The sequence below is a fragment of the Canis lupus genome, chromosome 11 (assembly GCF_003254725.2).
Source record: "Canis lupus dingo isolate Sandy chromosome 11, ASM325472v2, whole genome shotgun sequence".
Taxonomy (NCBI): Eukaryota; Metazoa; Chordata; class Mammalia; order Carnivora; family Canidae; genus Canis; species Canis lupus.
The window spans coordinates 72571939-72588397 of record NC_064253.1 but is presented as its reverse complement, the minus strand read 5'-3'; the positions used below and the strand labels follow the sequence as shown (position 1 = coordinate 72588397).

The 16459-nt window shown below is 45.9% G+C and overlaps 1 long non-coding RNA gene across 3 annotated transcripts in view; it reads left to right on the top strand.

The window, feature by feature from the left end:
* The window catches only part of LOC112650084 (uncharacterized), a 122841-nt gene that overhangs the window by 91427 nt on the left and 14955 nt on the right, over positions 1 to 16459 (top strand). For all 3 annotated transcript variants that reach the window (XR_007414156.1, XR_007414157.1, XR_004803921.2), the window contains one exon: positions 13634 to 13705. This is a non-coding gene — a long non-coding RNA (uncharacterized LOC112650084). The remainder of the gene's footprint in view (positions 1 to 13633; positions 13706 to 16459) is intronic.

The following is a 16459-nucleotide window of genomic DNA, read 5'->3' as shown; positions in this document are numbered from 1 at the left end:
CGGATCGATGATGGATGCCAACACCTCTTTGTTCCTGTCAAATGTTTCATTTCATGTTAAATCCACAAACGTATACTCTATGACCTTGAAAGCAACCACTTGTCACTTGCTTGGGATGAGTTTATAAAGAGAGAAAGGATGGGTTGATTGATTCTTTAATTACAAATCTTTGGATGCTTTTCTGTGCCTCTAATATTGTATTATATACCTGAGGTGTCTGCGTCCAAGTGCCTCTCGATGGTGATTGAGCATTCAGCACAGAGCTCAGAGGAGGACAAACGGCCTCATTATTCCTCGGGGCATCTCGGAGAGGCAGCCTACAGACAGGCCTCTTTTTCTGTGCTTCCTAAGCAAAGACACGGGGGCTCAGGTAGGGATTGTGGAGGGGGTGAGGGCACAGAACTCCTTCCACGTTAGAACTCACAACACTCTCACCGTAGACCGTAGATGTAGAGACATCTTGGAAGACCACGAAGCTTGGCCCTCCCTGGACAGATGGGGCCTAGTTCCTCCGGGAGAGAACCCAGCTCCTGGCACCGGGGAAAGACGTGGAACCAGATAGTTGATAGTACAGTATTAATGAGTTCAAATTCATAGAACTTGAACCATTTAAACCTCTTTCATTCAGCCATCCATCTAGTGAGAAGATTCCTCCCCACGGTGTTTCTAAGGTGACTGTCAGGGTCCTGCTTACATACCTCTGAGAAGGTGAACTCACTACCTTTCGAGTCAGCCAATCCCATTGATGGGCAACCCTCACTTTCTACAGCGTTTTAAGGCTGAAGCTCGCCTCTTAGTAGCTTTTATCCCTTAGACCTGCCTTCTGGGGACACATAGAATAAATTTGTTTCCAATCCACATGGAAGCTTTTAAGGTATTTGAAGACAACTGTCAAGCTATCTAGCCAGCCTACGCCTTTCCAGGCTAAACATTCTCAATTCTTTCAAGAGATCTTCCTGTGAAATAGGTTCTTCCCTCTCATTATCCAATTTACTTGTCAAGAACTCACTCTGGCCTTTCAATGCTCCTTTCAAAATGTGGTCTATAGAACTGCATCTGTAACTCCAGTTGAAGTGTGCCTGTGGTTTCACCTCCTTTGTTCTAGTTCTTATACTTATGTTATTATGGCCTGATGCTCACCTAGTTTGTCTGTGGACTCCTATTGAATGAATCACTTGCAAAAACCTCCGGTTCTTTTTTTTCGGAAGGGCTACTGCAAGGCCACATTTTCCATTTAATTGTGAAGAACGTCTCCCAGAGGGATATTTACTTTCTGAAGGACGTCGGCGTAGTTTGGATAACACTGAACCCCAAAGAATGACTTCCCGATGGCAGACATTTAGGCACCGTGACGCCGAGGAGAGACAGGAGCTGCTCCTCCTCCTCCTCCTCCTCCTGCTGCCCCCACCCTCCTTGCTGTGCTCGTGCCCTGTGCACCAGAGGAATCGTGGGAGAGCACAAAGAGGCGCTGCAACCTTCCCTTCAAGTCTTCTTCCCGAATGTGGAAATCCTGGTTCCAAAAATGTACGATTAGCTGTGAATCCACGGTACTCTCCCAAGTGGCCCCAAGTCCTGCATTGCTAGAGGTCATGGATTTTTACGGATATTTCATTAACACTGGAGGATGGCACTTCCTTGCTAATGATCGCCTAACATTTAATAAACACAGCCCAAGAGTTTTACAACCTGTTAACTTGCAAGTGGCAGTAATTAACCAAAAATGATAAATAATTAAGGCCTAATTACATGGTATCAGTCATTTCATTTTCCAGCCTATGCAGTCAGTGGGTTTGAACTGCCGAGCAGGGCTCCTTCTCCATCCCTCCGCCGTCATTGGAGCGGGGCTCCGGGAGCGCTGGGGCCACGCGTGCCTTTATGGGGAAGATGAGACAAACGCTGGCTCATTAGACCAGTAATTGGACTGTTTCCCTCGCCAAGGCACATTCGCATGGAATGGTTTGCGGGCGTTGGGTTTGGAAGAAGAACAAATGGCCGTATGAGCGATCCTGGGTTTCTCTGGCACTGAGGAAGGTAAAGGCTGGGTGGAGGACGCCGTCTGGGAGGTAGAGAGGAAGAGCATGGCCAGGAGAGGAAGGGCATTGGGCTTCTCCCACCTGCCGGGGGCCGCGGACAGGATACCTCCCTTCTCTGGGCCTCTGACCAGGGCCTGTGTGAGCGGGTGGGGGGTGTTAAAGAAAATATCGGGGCGCTGGCTAACCGAAAAGCCCAGAAGATAAACATTCCCTCGTGTGGCTGGTTACAGGTGCCCAAAGAATATCATGAGCATCTCTGCCTTCATCTCTCAACTGGGTTTACTTGGCGTCAACCTCATTCACAGAGTGAATGTCCCCGTGTAGTCACAGACGGCTTCCTCTGTCACCTTCTGAGGCCATGCTGCTCCCCGTTCACATCCCAGGGGAAAGATACGGGGGGACCTGGGTCAGTTTTATCAAAGTGAGAAACAACAGTTCAAATGAAGATAATGATGGTGATGCTGATGATGGAGAAGATGCAACAAGCCATTGGGAGCACTTGGCACACGTCTAGCAATTAGATGAAAGGTCCTGTAGGCATTACCCCGCCTCAACCGCACACTAAGACTGTGAGACAGGGACCCTTATTGTTCCCATTTTACAGGCGGAGACATTGGTCCAGAGCGATTCGTTCATGCAGCTATCAAATGGTGGGCCTGGGCGTTGCACACCACCAGCTCCTTTATGGATATTGTTGCAATTTGCAGTGTTTAGATATTCAGGACCTCACCAGGCCTTCCCCAAGAATCCTATAGAGCAGGTGTAAGTAATCCATTCCCATGTCACTGCTGGATCTATAACCCCCGTGCAAGAGGTAGACCCGGGCACAGCTGCTTCTGCAAAATAAGGTGTTAGGTCAGACCAGCAATGTTTTTTTTTTGATTTTCAAATTTCAATTTTTTTTTTCTTTTGAGAGAGAGAGCATGAGCAAGTGGAGGGAGGAGGGGCAGAGGGATGGAGAGAGAATCTCATGCAGGCTCCGTGCCCAGTGCAGAGCCTGACGTGGGGCTCGATCTCATGAGCCTGAAATCATAATGTGAGCTGAAATCAAGAGTCAGACACTCATCCAACTGACCCACCCAGGTGCCCCACCAGCGATTTTTATTTTTTATTTTTATTTTTATTTTTTTCAGACCAGCAATTTTTAAACTGTGGCCCTCAGGTCCTGAAGATCTTCCAAGGGAGTTGCCCCAGGAAAAAGGGAACTGGGTCCCTATGACCCTGGAAGTCCTCACCCCCAAATAAAGTCAGGGCAGCTCTGCTTTAGTCAAACTTACATAGTGAGTAAATTTTTTTGTGATTTCCACTGGAAGCTGCTAAAAGGAGAAAAAGGCGTGGGCACTCCAGCAGATTAAAGTCAGGCCAAGCTCCCAACAGCGAGGGGTCCACAGGCAGTTCTAGGGCTTGTCCATCCGGGCAGACCCCCTGGGTCCTTGTCCCACCGAGAGGCGCAGCGGGGAAGCACACACCTAGTACCTGGGGTTTAATCGTGGTGGGCGAGCAGGAGGGGGGATTCAGACCTTTTCCATGGGGTCCTCGTGCAGGGAGGGGGGGCCAGGTGGATTCTTGGGGCGGGTACGGAGGTCTTCCTCCACGTGTTCACCTACGTGGTGCGATGCTTCCCTGAAACGTGTGGGGTCATTACAGATACCAGGTCTGAGTTCTGGCCCCTTTACAGACCTGCTCTATGACACGGAGGACATCATGCTGGCTCCTTGGGTTTCAGTTGTACCATATATTATTATTATTATTATTATTATTATTATTATTATTATTTTAAAGATTTTGTTTATTTATTCATGAAAGACAGACAGAGAGAGAGAGAGAGGCAAAGACACAGGCAGAGGGAGAAGCAGGCTCCCTGCGGGGGACCCCGACGCGGCACTCGATCCCGGGACCCCGGGGTCACGCCCTGGGCTGAAGGCAGGCGCTCAACCACTGAGCCCCCAGGCGTCCCTGTAATTATAATTTTTGAGATTTTACTGGACGCTCCTCCTCCGCCCCCAGGCTGTCCCAGCTCGGTGCGGTGCCCACACCCGGGGGTCAGCAGACTTCGGCTGGGAGACGGTGTAGAAGGAACCGGCCAGGTCCTTCTCGGGATCTAATGCCTCAGGGGAGTGTTTGGGCTCAAATGCGTGGGGACGTGCAGCTGGTGGCTGTCAGGTGCAGGGAAGCTGAACGATGGTGAGGGGCCACGTGGAAGCTCCCCTCCCCCTCCGCATCAGGCGGAGGCAGGAGCAGGGCCCCCCAGGCAGAGCTGCTGCTCCCCCAGAGGACGAGCAGGCTCAGAGCCCTGGTCCCGGCCCCCAGGTCTGCACCCCCTCACCACGACCCGGCCTCCACCTGCCCGCCGCCCCCCAGCTCCCGGGGCCACGGGCCGCAAGCCGACAGGCCCGGATCCTGCTGTGCGTCGGGCGAGATCGTCCTGCTTCGAGTAAACAGCATCTGTTGCCAAGTTCGTGTGAGGACCGGGGCGTTCGGGGAAGGAAGTCAGGAAACACTTGGCTTGCCAAGGAGCTGGGAAGACCCACCGCAAGGGCCTCCCCCGCCCCCCGCGTCCTTGAGGGGGAGGCCCTGCGACCACTTAGGGCCTGTGGTCAGAGGCGCGGTGCAGAGAGCCCCGGCGGCCCCAGGACTCTGGCTCGGCCTCGGGGGACCACGGCCGCAGGACCTCTGGGTGCAGCGTTTGTCAAGTGAGGAGACGAAGGCTGCTCGTTCCCTACCTTCCGGGAAGCTAATTAATAACTCAGCCTGGCAGAAAAAAAGAAAACTTCCCCACCCACAGCCCTGTTCCCTCACTCGGCTACTGTCAGCCTGAGCTTCTCCCCAGGGGAGTGGGGCTGACAGATGGTGGAGAGAAACAGGGAGCAAGGGGGGCTTCGGTCTATTTTTGGTTCCCGTTTGAAAGTTTTTCAAGGAACTTCAGGAAGAGGCATCCTCTGCTCTGCTTTCTCTCGGCTCCACACTCCGCGCAACCGCAAGGACATGCTTTTCCGAGGGCTGAGAATGTACCGGCCACGCAGGGGCCCAGGTTTCCGCTCAACGAGTGCGTCTTGGCGTGAACGATCATTTATGTATCCGTGTAAATTAAAGAGTTTTACGTTGATGAAGACCCTTTGGATCGTCGCCTCCTACGTGCCCCTTTTAGGTTTCTGGGTCTCTCTCCTCGTGGGGCTTTCCGCTGAGTGGGAAGCGCCAGACAAGGAAGCAAGTGCTGACAACATGGGCCATCAGCCGTGAGGGCGTGACCTGGAAGCTGCTCCCTCCAGGAAGCCTTTTGGGATTTAGCCCCGATCTATCCTATCGCCCCCATGGCTCCTCTCTTGGCCTCGTACTGATTACCCTACGTGGCGATTTCTGAGAGACCGCCTCCCCCGGCCAATGGTGACCTCTACGGTCACAGGCCACGTCTATCTGGGGTCGTTCTGTGGTCCCAGCACTCACATAATCTTGACCACATGACGGGTTCAGGTAACTAGACTGTGTCCTTCGAGCTTTCCCCTAGCTGCACCCTCTGCCTCTTCTCGCTCTGCCTAGGCTTCACTTTTGCAAATCCATACACCTGTAAAAACAATTATATCCTCTCAAGGGAATGCTCATCTCATCCCACCTGGAGTTTTATGTTGCCTGTACTAGCTCCCTCAATAGTTACCATATTCCAGGCAAATAATCCAATGCTATCTTTCAAGTAAATATTGAAAGGAATAATAAAAATACGACTTCCCATTATGTCCACAGTGGTTTACGTTTTGCAAAGCAGCTCCTCTATTTTCACACCGAGGCACCCAACTTCGGTTCAAAGGAGATCCTGCTTCCCTCTTGGAGACAATAGAACTTTCTGGACCTATTTCTACGCCGGTTCCAACTCAGTTGTCTCCCTGTCTAGAGCCTCTTCCCTCAGCACACTCCCCACTCTTGTATACCTTGATGTTGCTCCATTAAATATTTATGCCAAGATTCATTATTTGTCCATTAAATATTTATAAGCTTGGGAGCCGATATCAGACAATATGTATTTCCTTCTCCAAGAATAGTCTGATAATTAAGTATACAATCCATGAGTTTCTTCTAGGCAGCCTATATTTTTTTCTTCTCTGTCCTGTCCCCAGAAGGCTGGCCTGTCCTTTACGAAGCCATTTTACTACCTGCCCCGGCCGCCCCTTGCTGCCAGGTCATTCTGGCCACCTGTACATTCTTCAACAAAGGCAGATTGTTTTCCTCTCCAAAATTTGGGAAGAGGCAGACAGCCTGAAGTGCAATTTCTCATGTTTTTTCTGGAAAAGGTTGGGGTGAGCTTCCTGTCTAAGCAAGCTTTGTGGTCTAAGCACACACAGCTTTCTGTGGCATTTAAGGAAAGAATCCAAAGGTGGGACGGGCTTTTTGTGAGGGGTGGTGGTGTGGACCATGGGGGTAGAGCACTGAGCAGTGATGGACTTCAAGGGAAAGCGGGATTTCTTTTGAGGAAGTCCATTGGGTCCCTGCAAGGACCGGGATGGGTCTGAAGTCATCGTTCCAATGTGAGGGTTGTGGGATTCACCTCCTTCCCCAGATGTTGCTTTCTTTTCAAACCTGCCCAGATTACATGGGGAGAGGAGCTCCGGACACAGTCCTTTGTTGAGTGTAGTTGAGTTGAGGGCACTGGGAAACGGGGGCATGCGCACTGGGTCTGAAGCCTAGTTTTCTTCTGTAGCGACAGGGTGACCTGTGTCACGCTACTGGCATCCCTGACCTGAGGACTAGCGGCTTACTTATGTGCCATGCACTCTCCTACTCTCGTCACCTATGTATCTCACGGTATCTTCCCAGTGGGATGACTTTTATCCCCGTTTTGCTGAAAACAGATGCTTGAACTTTATCTGACTCGCCCACATTTGAGCGGCTTGTCAGAGGCAGAGCTGGGACTTGGATCCGAGCACTCTGATTCCACGGCGCTCGTGTCAAGCAGGCTCTGAGCTGGTTTGCCAATCCATAGATCGAGATAATCACACCGACCTCGTGGGTGAGAGGATTCGGGGAGAGAGTGTGTTTGTCGTAGTTCACATCGCGGCTGAGGAAGAGTTCCCCAAAGAAATGGTCAGCCTCGACTACCCACATTTATAATCACTAACATAATAATAACGTTTTCATTGAAGAGGCTGTCCATGGAATGGATTCCTGGCCTTTGTATTTGTTCAGGGAGGGTCAAGTCAAAAACAAACAAACAAAAATCACAGTAACTGATGGGAGTTTGGTTAAAGATATTTAAGTATTAATCCGAGGAACTGTAAGGTTCCTCAGGCCCTTAGTTCTAGGATTCCAGGAATGCAGCACTCAGAAAGTAAAAGAATATAATAATGTTACCTTGGCTCCCCTCCAGCAGAGGCAGTCCTTCAGGAAGGAAGTTTGGTGCTAGGGCCCTCTTCTCCCCCTTCCTTCCGCACAGGCTGCTCTCAGCACCCCAGTCTCCCTTTCCTGACCCAGGACTCATGCCTTCCCTGATCCAGCTCGCAGGGGAGTTCTTCTCGACCCTGGGGTTTACCCCTCTGCTTCCATTCCTTAGAAGGAAGAGCCCTCCTGGACAGAGGTAGAGTCCGTACCCTGAATCCCGCCTGATTTTGGAGTAATTGGTATAAACGTATCAATGAAGTAACCTCCTTCCAAGTACTATGTTGGGTCTTTAACAGGCATCTTCAAACATAAAGAACACCATTTATTCTACTTGAATCATATGTGTACATTTGCTCTATTTTGAGTATGTACAGTGGGTCACTTTATTCAGCAAAATTTATTGAGTACCTACAATATGCAATATGTAGCAATATACAATATGAGCAAAATACAATATGCAAAATTTATTGAGCACCTACAATATGCAAGGCACCATGTAAAGTGTTAGGGAGACGGTAGTGAGAACTACAGATCGATCGTGTCCTTCATGAAGCTTATAGTCTAAAGGGAAAGAAAATACTCACGGAATCTCCGGCGATACTAATTATGGCATTCACTTGACTAGGGCTCTGGAGAGAAACCTCAACTATATCAACTCTCATTCTTAGCAAAATTGTAAGTGGTGACTCTTAATATTCTTATAAGAGAGGAGACTCAGCCTCCTCCAATACTTAGAGTTGAATTTCAAGAATCATTGAATACGTGCCTGCCTTTAAACACTATCAGCTCCAACAACACTATCATGCAAATGGATAGTAAGCATAGGATGTTTAATTCTTTAGTGGGGAAAACAGCTCTTTTTGGTTCCCTGGGTAATGAGTTTATTTTCGTTTTGACACATGCTAATCTGCCAGATGTGTGGTGGGGTTAAACGAGACAGTGACACGATTAGTAAGATCTCAAGCCCCTCATTGGCTTTGGGCTCTATTAGTAAGTTCTCAAAAATATCAGTTCCATCCATTCTATATGACTCTTCCACCCTTCCACGCTGGAACCAGGCCCCTAAATGTCTTCACTTACTAGTTGCCCTTCCATTGGAACACCTTTAGTGACTGAGAAATCTCACGTCAGTGGAGAAGAGTGGTCCATGGTCCAGTAGCCTCAGGAGTGTCTGGGATGTTACTTAAAATGCAGATTTTGGGGTCCCGTCCCAGACCTACAGAATCAGGAACTCATCTGTATTTTAACAAACCCTTCAGGTGATTCCGAGGCAAGTTCAAGGTAGACAAGAGCTGACCTACAGGTCAAAGAAGCCAGTTCCTTCTTAAAACTTCTTATCCTCTCCCTTTGCCCATCTCAACTATTTCAATCTGTTAACAAATCAATGGGCATCAGCATTGTTGTGTCTTACAGAAGATGATAGAAGGTTCCTGAGTCATTAAGGCTGCCTCTCCATTACCACATTCAAGAGTGCTCTTTGTGGGATTCAGAACCAGCAGTCTACCCTTTGTTCTTCTCTGTCCTACAGGTTGTCAGGAAGACATTTATCAGTCAGACACATGTTTTCACCAACTCCTCTGGTTCTACAAAAGTATGAATGGAGAAAAAAAAAAGTATGAGTGGTGGTTTCAGTGCCATGTGCTTTGCTTGGAGAGGGGGGTGGGGAGGGAGAGGAGAGAGCACAACGGAAATGTCTTTCTATTCAGCCTAATTTGTGTAAGTTTTCAAGCTTCTGCTCACTCTTCAGCCAGTTTAAGCAAAAATATCCATCTCATCACATGGAGATACCTAAGCATTGTCTTGGTTGCCATTGTGCCCCCATCTTCTAGCGTGATGCCAGCCACATAGCAGGTGCTCAATAAATACTTGTGACTAAATGGATTCCACTATACTTTCTAACTATAATGTTAAGAAAAGACCAATAACACATCAAGGAGCTGCTAAAATTGTTCCTGAGAAGGAAGGGGATCCATCAGTGGCAGCTGACCCCTTAAGACAAGTCAACCACTTTTAATAAATTCAGCAAATGTCTGTCACCCAAATAAAATACCAACTCAGGAACAGAAATGTCAGCAGAGAATATCATTTGCCAAATGTTGATTTATATAACTATGGTACCTTCATTCCAATAAGGTGAAATTTTATCAAAGCTAGGAATTTAGCAAAGAATTATAGAGTCTATTATCATAAAAACATGTTTTCTTAGATTCTCTAGGAGCACAATAGTTTAGCGGGTTATAATCTATTACACTTTAGAAAGAGGAAACAAATGGTAGGAATAAATAGGAACTTTTCTAGCTTGAGAAGTAAAAGAAAGCATCCACCACCCCACATACCTACACCCACACACAAATGTACTGAACATACATACAAAACCCTTTTTTTAAAAAAGAAGAGATGCTTGCCAGGTTTGATCTTATCGAACAATCTAGAAATCATATACATCCACATGAAATCTCCAGCTGTGATGCCACCAAGCCTTCTTAGCTAGTGAAATGCCAAGGTTTGGGGACCCACTGAGGAAAGACCTCATATAATGGGAGAGTTTGGCACATGAAGTCAGATGGGCTCCAAGCTAAGGAAACCTATGGAAATGAATTTAGGGGAGACAATACAAGGGATGCTCTTGAGATGATGGGCCCACCTCTTATCCAGGACAGGGCTAATCACCATTGTCTCAAGCACATTTTTGGGAGCACCACATCCTTCTTGAGGTGATCTACAGCAAAAGACTTCTGATTGGTTGGATTTGGGAGACCCTCCCCTTGTTGGATAGCCACAATGCATATGTGTTTAGTAGAGGCTGATGAGAAATCCTGCATGAAGAGTCTTATCCACCTAATGATTTTCAAATATAATTGATCAGCGAAAGCTCTGGCTTCTGTATCAACCTATCAGCATTCTTCAGAACTAATAGCCCACCAAACATACTTTGGGAAGCAAACTATATCCTTGAGACACTGATCTAAATTGATATCCTTGGTCAAGGACCACTTGTACCTGGAAAAAAGGGAGAATTGTAGATTCACCTGTTTGAGGAAGTCAGAGCAGAGCCTGTATCCTCCCTGTGGAGGATGGATCTCAGCGTGCTTCATACATAGTAGGTATTCAATACAGCTCGATGTGAGTTTGGTAAGTGTTGGTCATGAAACAGAGACCATGGCATTTTCCTTTACTCAGGAAACGGTATGTCTCTGGAGCTCTGGCTTCTGCTTGTTGAAGTCATAGTAAGATGGATTTATTCTAGAGAATGGTGATTAAAACAGCCAAAGGGAAGGAGGGCATTAATTACATCTTCTGGAGGGAGAATAACACTTTGTCTCAGAAAGATGAAGATTGATAGGGAATAATGATTAATAAACTTGGAGAACACAGAGCACCTACTCTGTCGAGGCACTGGGAAGGATACCTGGATGAACAATGAACTTCCTCAGCTCTGTCTGGTGCCAGTACGATTGTCAAGATGAGCAGAGACCCATGCTCCAAATCTTGTAATATAGTACCTGTATAAATTTGCCTGAAGACAAAGCTTTGATTTAATAAAACAAATCATAACTGCCATGAAGTTTAATATACACATTGACTTTATTTCTCTAATGAGTAGAGTGGGAAGAAAGGAGGTTCACTACAGAAAGTTCATAGCAAATAATGAGAAGGATTTGGGGAAAGAGTTCTGTGTTTTTTTTTTTTTCAGTTGTATCTGAAAGAACTAACCTATTATCTTCTTTGTGTGGACCCACTGAAAAAAAGAATCCTATAATGAAAAAAACCCAAAACCCTTATGCTCCACCCGTTGTTTGTCTAACAAAAGAAGCAATGGTCATGCCACACTCTCATTAAAACTTCCTGTTACCCACAAGTGGAGGGCACACAAGACTTGACTTAATTTTTAGAATCCTCTCCCATTACCATCCTGCATTACCTTTTGCAGCTGTTTTTGATTATTTTGCATCCAAGACCAATTAAGTTCATTCCATTTTTGTTACATGGGATTCTTTTCTTTTGCCTTGACTCATGGTGCATGCATTGCCCAGAAAGCCCATCTGGTCAACTCCCTCTCAGTCCTCAAGACTTGTCTTAAATGTTTCTTCCTCTGTGAAGCCATAGTATTTTGTAAGACTCACACTCTCCAAAAAGAGGGTATTTCCTCTTCCTATACTAGCTCTTTGCATATCCCTCCATTCTGGGGTCTTCTCAAGCACTGACCAATCCAAATGGTCACTAACTATTGGTCTGGAATAGGGTCCTGAAGGTCCTCTGCTTGTCCATAATGTCTGAGGCACACAGAGGGCCCAAAGTTGGCAAGGCCAGTGAGGATGAGGCTACTGATTACTCAGGGGCTTAGAGAAGCAGGTATTTACAACAGGGTTCAGAGCATTTCAATATTTTATCAACCTGGTGGTCATCCCAATGCCCACGAGCTCAATATCAGCCTCTATAGTTTCTCAGCACATAGATTTGGAATTATTTACATGTCTGGTTTACCCATTAGATTGAGAATTCTTCCAGGACAAAGACTTTGAGTCTTGTTTATCTTTATGTCTCCAGAGCCTAGCATGGCGCCTGGCATGGAGCAGGCATATTGATTTCTAGGAAGAGCTTAAGGGCTCTCCCCAATGAATCAAGATGAAATCATTTTCCTCCATCCTCAAGGAGGAGGAGGCCTGAACTTGATTGGTCGTATGTAGATTCACCCATTGAGCTGTTCCAAATTTTTATTTGTTTGAGTGGGCTTTTTTTTTTCTTTTCCTGTGATGTTTTAGAAATGAGTAATTATGGTTGTAGCTCACTGTTTCACTTCTCCCTTCCTAGATACTGCAGGCCCATACCCTTAGTCACGGCACCTCACCTTCTAGTGGTGAGATACGGGGACTGGGTTTGGCTGTTGTGGGTTATGAAATAGACAAAGCAGGCTCCATATTCTGCTTTGATCTAAAACTATTCAGGACTAACAAGATTAGGAAAAAGAAACATTGGGACCTCGCTTAGTAGAGTTTCAACACTGGGGTTTGGAGTGAAAGCCAGAGCTAACCATAGTGGCTCTATACTTCATATTTTGTCAGGAACTTTGTGATGAGGGATTTAGGGCAGTATTTGAAGATTCCCAAGCTCCCTGGACATCATACAGTTTATTACTACCTTAATAGCAACCAAACCTCACCCCAATTTCTCACACAGAATAGTATATAGTGAAGGAATAAAGAAAAGAAGGAAAGAAGGAAGGACAAGAGGAAAAATAAGCAGACAGACAGACAGAAAGGCAGAAAAAGGAAGCTATCAGTCATCAGTGAGCTAATTCACAGAGTAAAATGGGAGTCTGTATGCACAGAGTGCTCTAACAGCTACTAAGCTAGATCTGGTTTTGGAAAACAATGAGTTCTTCAAGGGAAAAAAAAAATCATTTTTTTCCCCCTGAGAAACAGAGCATTGGTATTCCTCTCAGAATCTAGAAGCTTTAGTTCTGGTACAGGGTAGGGTTTCTTTCACAAATAATATTTTCAACATCATAGCCCTTGGATAGCGTTGAATAATCCAGGGATCTCATTTTCAGCTTGGCGATGCATCCCCTTCCATGCAGAGCTAAAAGTGGGGCTATTGAAGGGGCATTGCAAAGCAAACCCAGCTCTGTGGAGTCTGAGCTAACCGTGCTGCTTTGCAGGGTTGGCTGTGGGGCATGGGGATGCCACACTTCCCTGGGGCTTCAAATGGGCAGGAGTCATTTGCTGAGCCATTAGTAGTGGAACAAAGAGGGAAAGAATCCCGAGATCTGAGAGTGCACACATGGGAAAGTTAGAGGCTGGCCTTATACTTACAGAGTTTAAAATTAGGAAGGAAAGTAGCCAGGCCCACCCATTATTTAAGGTAGAAGACTTAAGAGTCCTAGTATAAGTCCAAATAACTCAGTAGGAGAAGGATAAGAGGCATCTCAGATTTCTGGAGGGTGGGGACGGGGAAGGAGTTGAAGAAAGGACTTCAAAGAGGTAGAAGCATTTCTACTTTGAAGATGCAAAGACTTAGCATGAACTTGGAAGAATAAAAGGATCCTGGTAAGTGACAACTGGTGGAAAGGGCATTCTAGGTGGAAGGAACAGCATGAGCTAATGCATGAAGTTTGGAAAGTGAAAAACATGTTTCAAAATTCATAATGATAACTTTGATTTGTGCAGAGAATACATGTTAAAGAGACTGGGAGCTATTCTGAATGGCTTTTTTTTTTTTTTTTTTTTTGTCAGAAGGGTGACAAGAGAAGAACTGTGTGTTGCAAGGTCTGGAAGCCTACTCAACTTACGGGTCTGGAAACCAAGGTGAGTCTACCGTAATTACTTGTAATGATGAGAAGAGCAGAGATTTATCAATTTCTACATCTAGGTATCTCTGCATCTGTCTATGGAAAGAATCTATTACAACATAGAGAGGCGGAATCCTGAGAAAAATGGCAGGTCACTGTAGGGTAGCAGAAAGAGAAGTATTTTCAGAAAATTCGTGTTTTAATACTAGCTCACTTGCATTTCTGAAGGTTTGGAATCCTTATTAATAAAATAGAGATAAAAAAAAACTTTTTGTAGGGTTATTTTTAGAATGTTAGCGTATGACACCTGGAATATAATAGATAATTAATTAGTTTTTTGCTTCATGCTAAACATGAGCTGCTTAAAGCTTATACATCAAAGATGTCAGCATCAGTGAGAATTACACAGACATTATTCACCATCCAATTCATCCCATCCATTCCTTGCAAACTAATTGGAGACAAAGTGAGTGCTAAATTCAGTTCTTCAAGACGCAGGATACTCCATGAGAAGGCCACCTAAAGGTTCTTGGAAGTAAGTAATATCATGGTAAGAAGAAGCCTGGAGAATCCCCTGGTCCTGCCTATTCCAAGACGGAGTAGACACATTTAAAAAAAAATATAACCCAACTTAAGGAGACACCCAAGAGACCACGACTTTACAATGAACATGCCTGGGGCCCCTTTGCTAACTATTCAAAATGTCTTTGGATGGCTCCATTTGATCCTCCTTTTAGGTCCAGACAGGAGACCTTTTAGCTCTTAACCAACAAAGACCCGAATGCGTCTGTCCCTAATTAGTGTAATGAGCCTTTTGGCTCCTGCTTTATGACAAGTAAATGAATTTGCCCTTTTGGTGACAGGTCCTTCAGGGAATGATCTGAAGACTTGTGTAACAATGCCTCCAACGTACTAGGTCATTAAAAATAGTTGTCCAACTATGAAATTAGTTATTGATTAATATTGCAACAGGAAGATCATTACGTTATGAAAGAAAGAGAAGTAACGTTACGCTCTTGGCCACATCTTACTGAGAGCTTTAAACGTGGAAGGTGTGGAATTATTGCTATTTGGCAAGGAAAATGATTGTTCAAAAACGTCCATGGATTTTAGAGGTCTAAATGGTCATCTCCAAGAATGCCCATCTGGAGCCTCAGAAGGATGTGTGCATGTGCATTCACACACACATGTACGTACGTGCATGAGAAATACCTAGTCCCATTCTGCCCTACTTAGAACTAGGTCTTGGCATTTATTTTAGTACCAAAGTATTTTAGAATCTGAATTTTTTTCATCATTCTCTGCACCGCCACAAAATAGTCTATCTTTCTGTGGTACATTGTGTAATGTTCTCTGGAGCAATGTTCTAATTTTCAGTAATAGAATTTGCTGTGACAAACAGGGCTCGCATGAATTTCCAAGGGAGTGGTGAAGAAGGAGCAAGGAATGGCCTGTGGAATCAACAAGGCTTTTCCTAAGGTGGTAACATTTGAGCTGTGCTTGGACAAGTAAAAAATGACCAGGAAAAGGGGACCAAAGGGCACTTAAGTAAAGGGAATGGCATTAATCCGTTCAACAGATAGTTGCAATAACGCGGAGGTATCACAACAGAAGTCCAAGAGCCAGCAGGGCACCCAACCAGGGGACTTATACCTCAGTGATGAGGGGAGTCCTTCCTATGTAGAAATAAGTCAGCTAAGGGGACTTGAGAGGGGGAGATTGTAGGAGAGGCATCAGCCCATGGAGGTCCAGAGACGAGAGAGAATGTACTTGCCTGGGGAGGTGAGGTTCTGTGAGCAAGGCTAGAGTATGACGTACGAGCAAGCAAAGCATGCAGGATGAGCTGGAGCAGCAGCTGAATGGCAGAGCATTAAAGGTCTTGCAAGCCATATCAAAGAATGTGGATTTTGTCTTAATGGCAATGAAATGTCATTGAAGAATTTTAAGCAAAGGAGGCACGACTGGTTGCAAGATTCAGAAAAATACATCAGCAACTATAAGGACAATGGATTAAAGCAAAACCAGACTAGGGGCGGGTTGATCATTCAAGAAATCTTCTGAGTCTTCCTGTGAGGTGAGCGACGATGATCTGCCGTAGATGGCGGCAGTGGGACAGACACACGTGAGACAGAGGCGGAGGCCACAGCATGGGCGTGCCTGTGAAATATAAGCGCCTGCTGTGTATGGAGAATGTCAAGTGGCTCATTATGGACTGAACACGGGGTGCGTGAGGGTGTGTGAGGAGAGAAGATCTTGAAAAGGCAAGTTGGAATCAAACTGTAAAGGCCTTGAACGTTCTGGAGAGCTTGGCCTTATCATCAGGATTTACGAGCCATGCTCTCTAACTCCCCACGTCTTGGTAACCTAAACTGTTCTAAACATCTATTATAGGATTCCAATTTCATTAGCATTTTAACACATTACCACATTTTCACCCTTGAGCGGCCAAGCATGGTTATGTCTTCATATTGGAGAGTAAGTCATAATCAGACAATCCAATACTTTCCACCCCATAAGGTTATTTTCTCGACATTTCCCATTGTGTAATTGCCAGCTATCTGCTCGGTTCATGTCGTGGCTCCCCTCACCTGCGCTGGCAATTTCCAGACTGTATCACCGCCCTGGAGAGCGTTCAGCGTGGGATTACAGAGTGCTGGAGCTGGAGGTGATTCTTGAGAATCGTCTAGTTCAATCTCTTCGTTGTGTGGTTGGTTCTCAGAGTGTTGGAATGATTGATCCAGGCAAGTGGCAACTATTTCAAGCCTAAGCA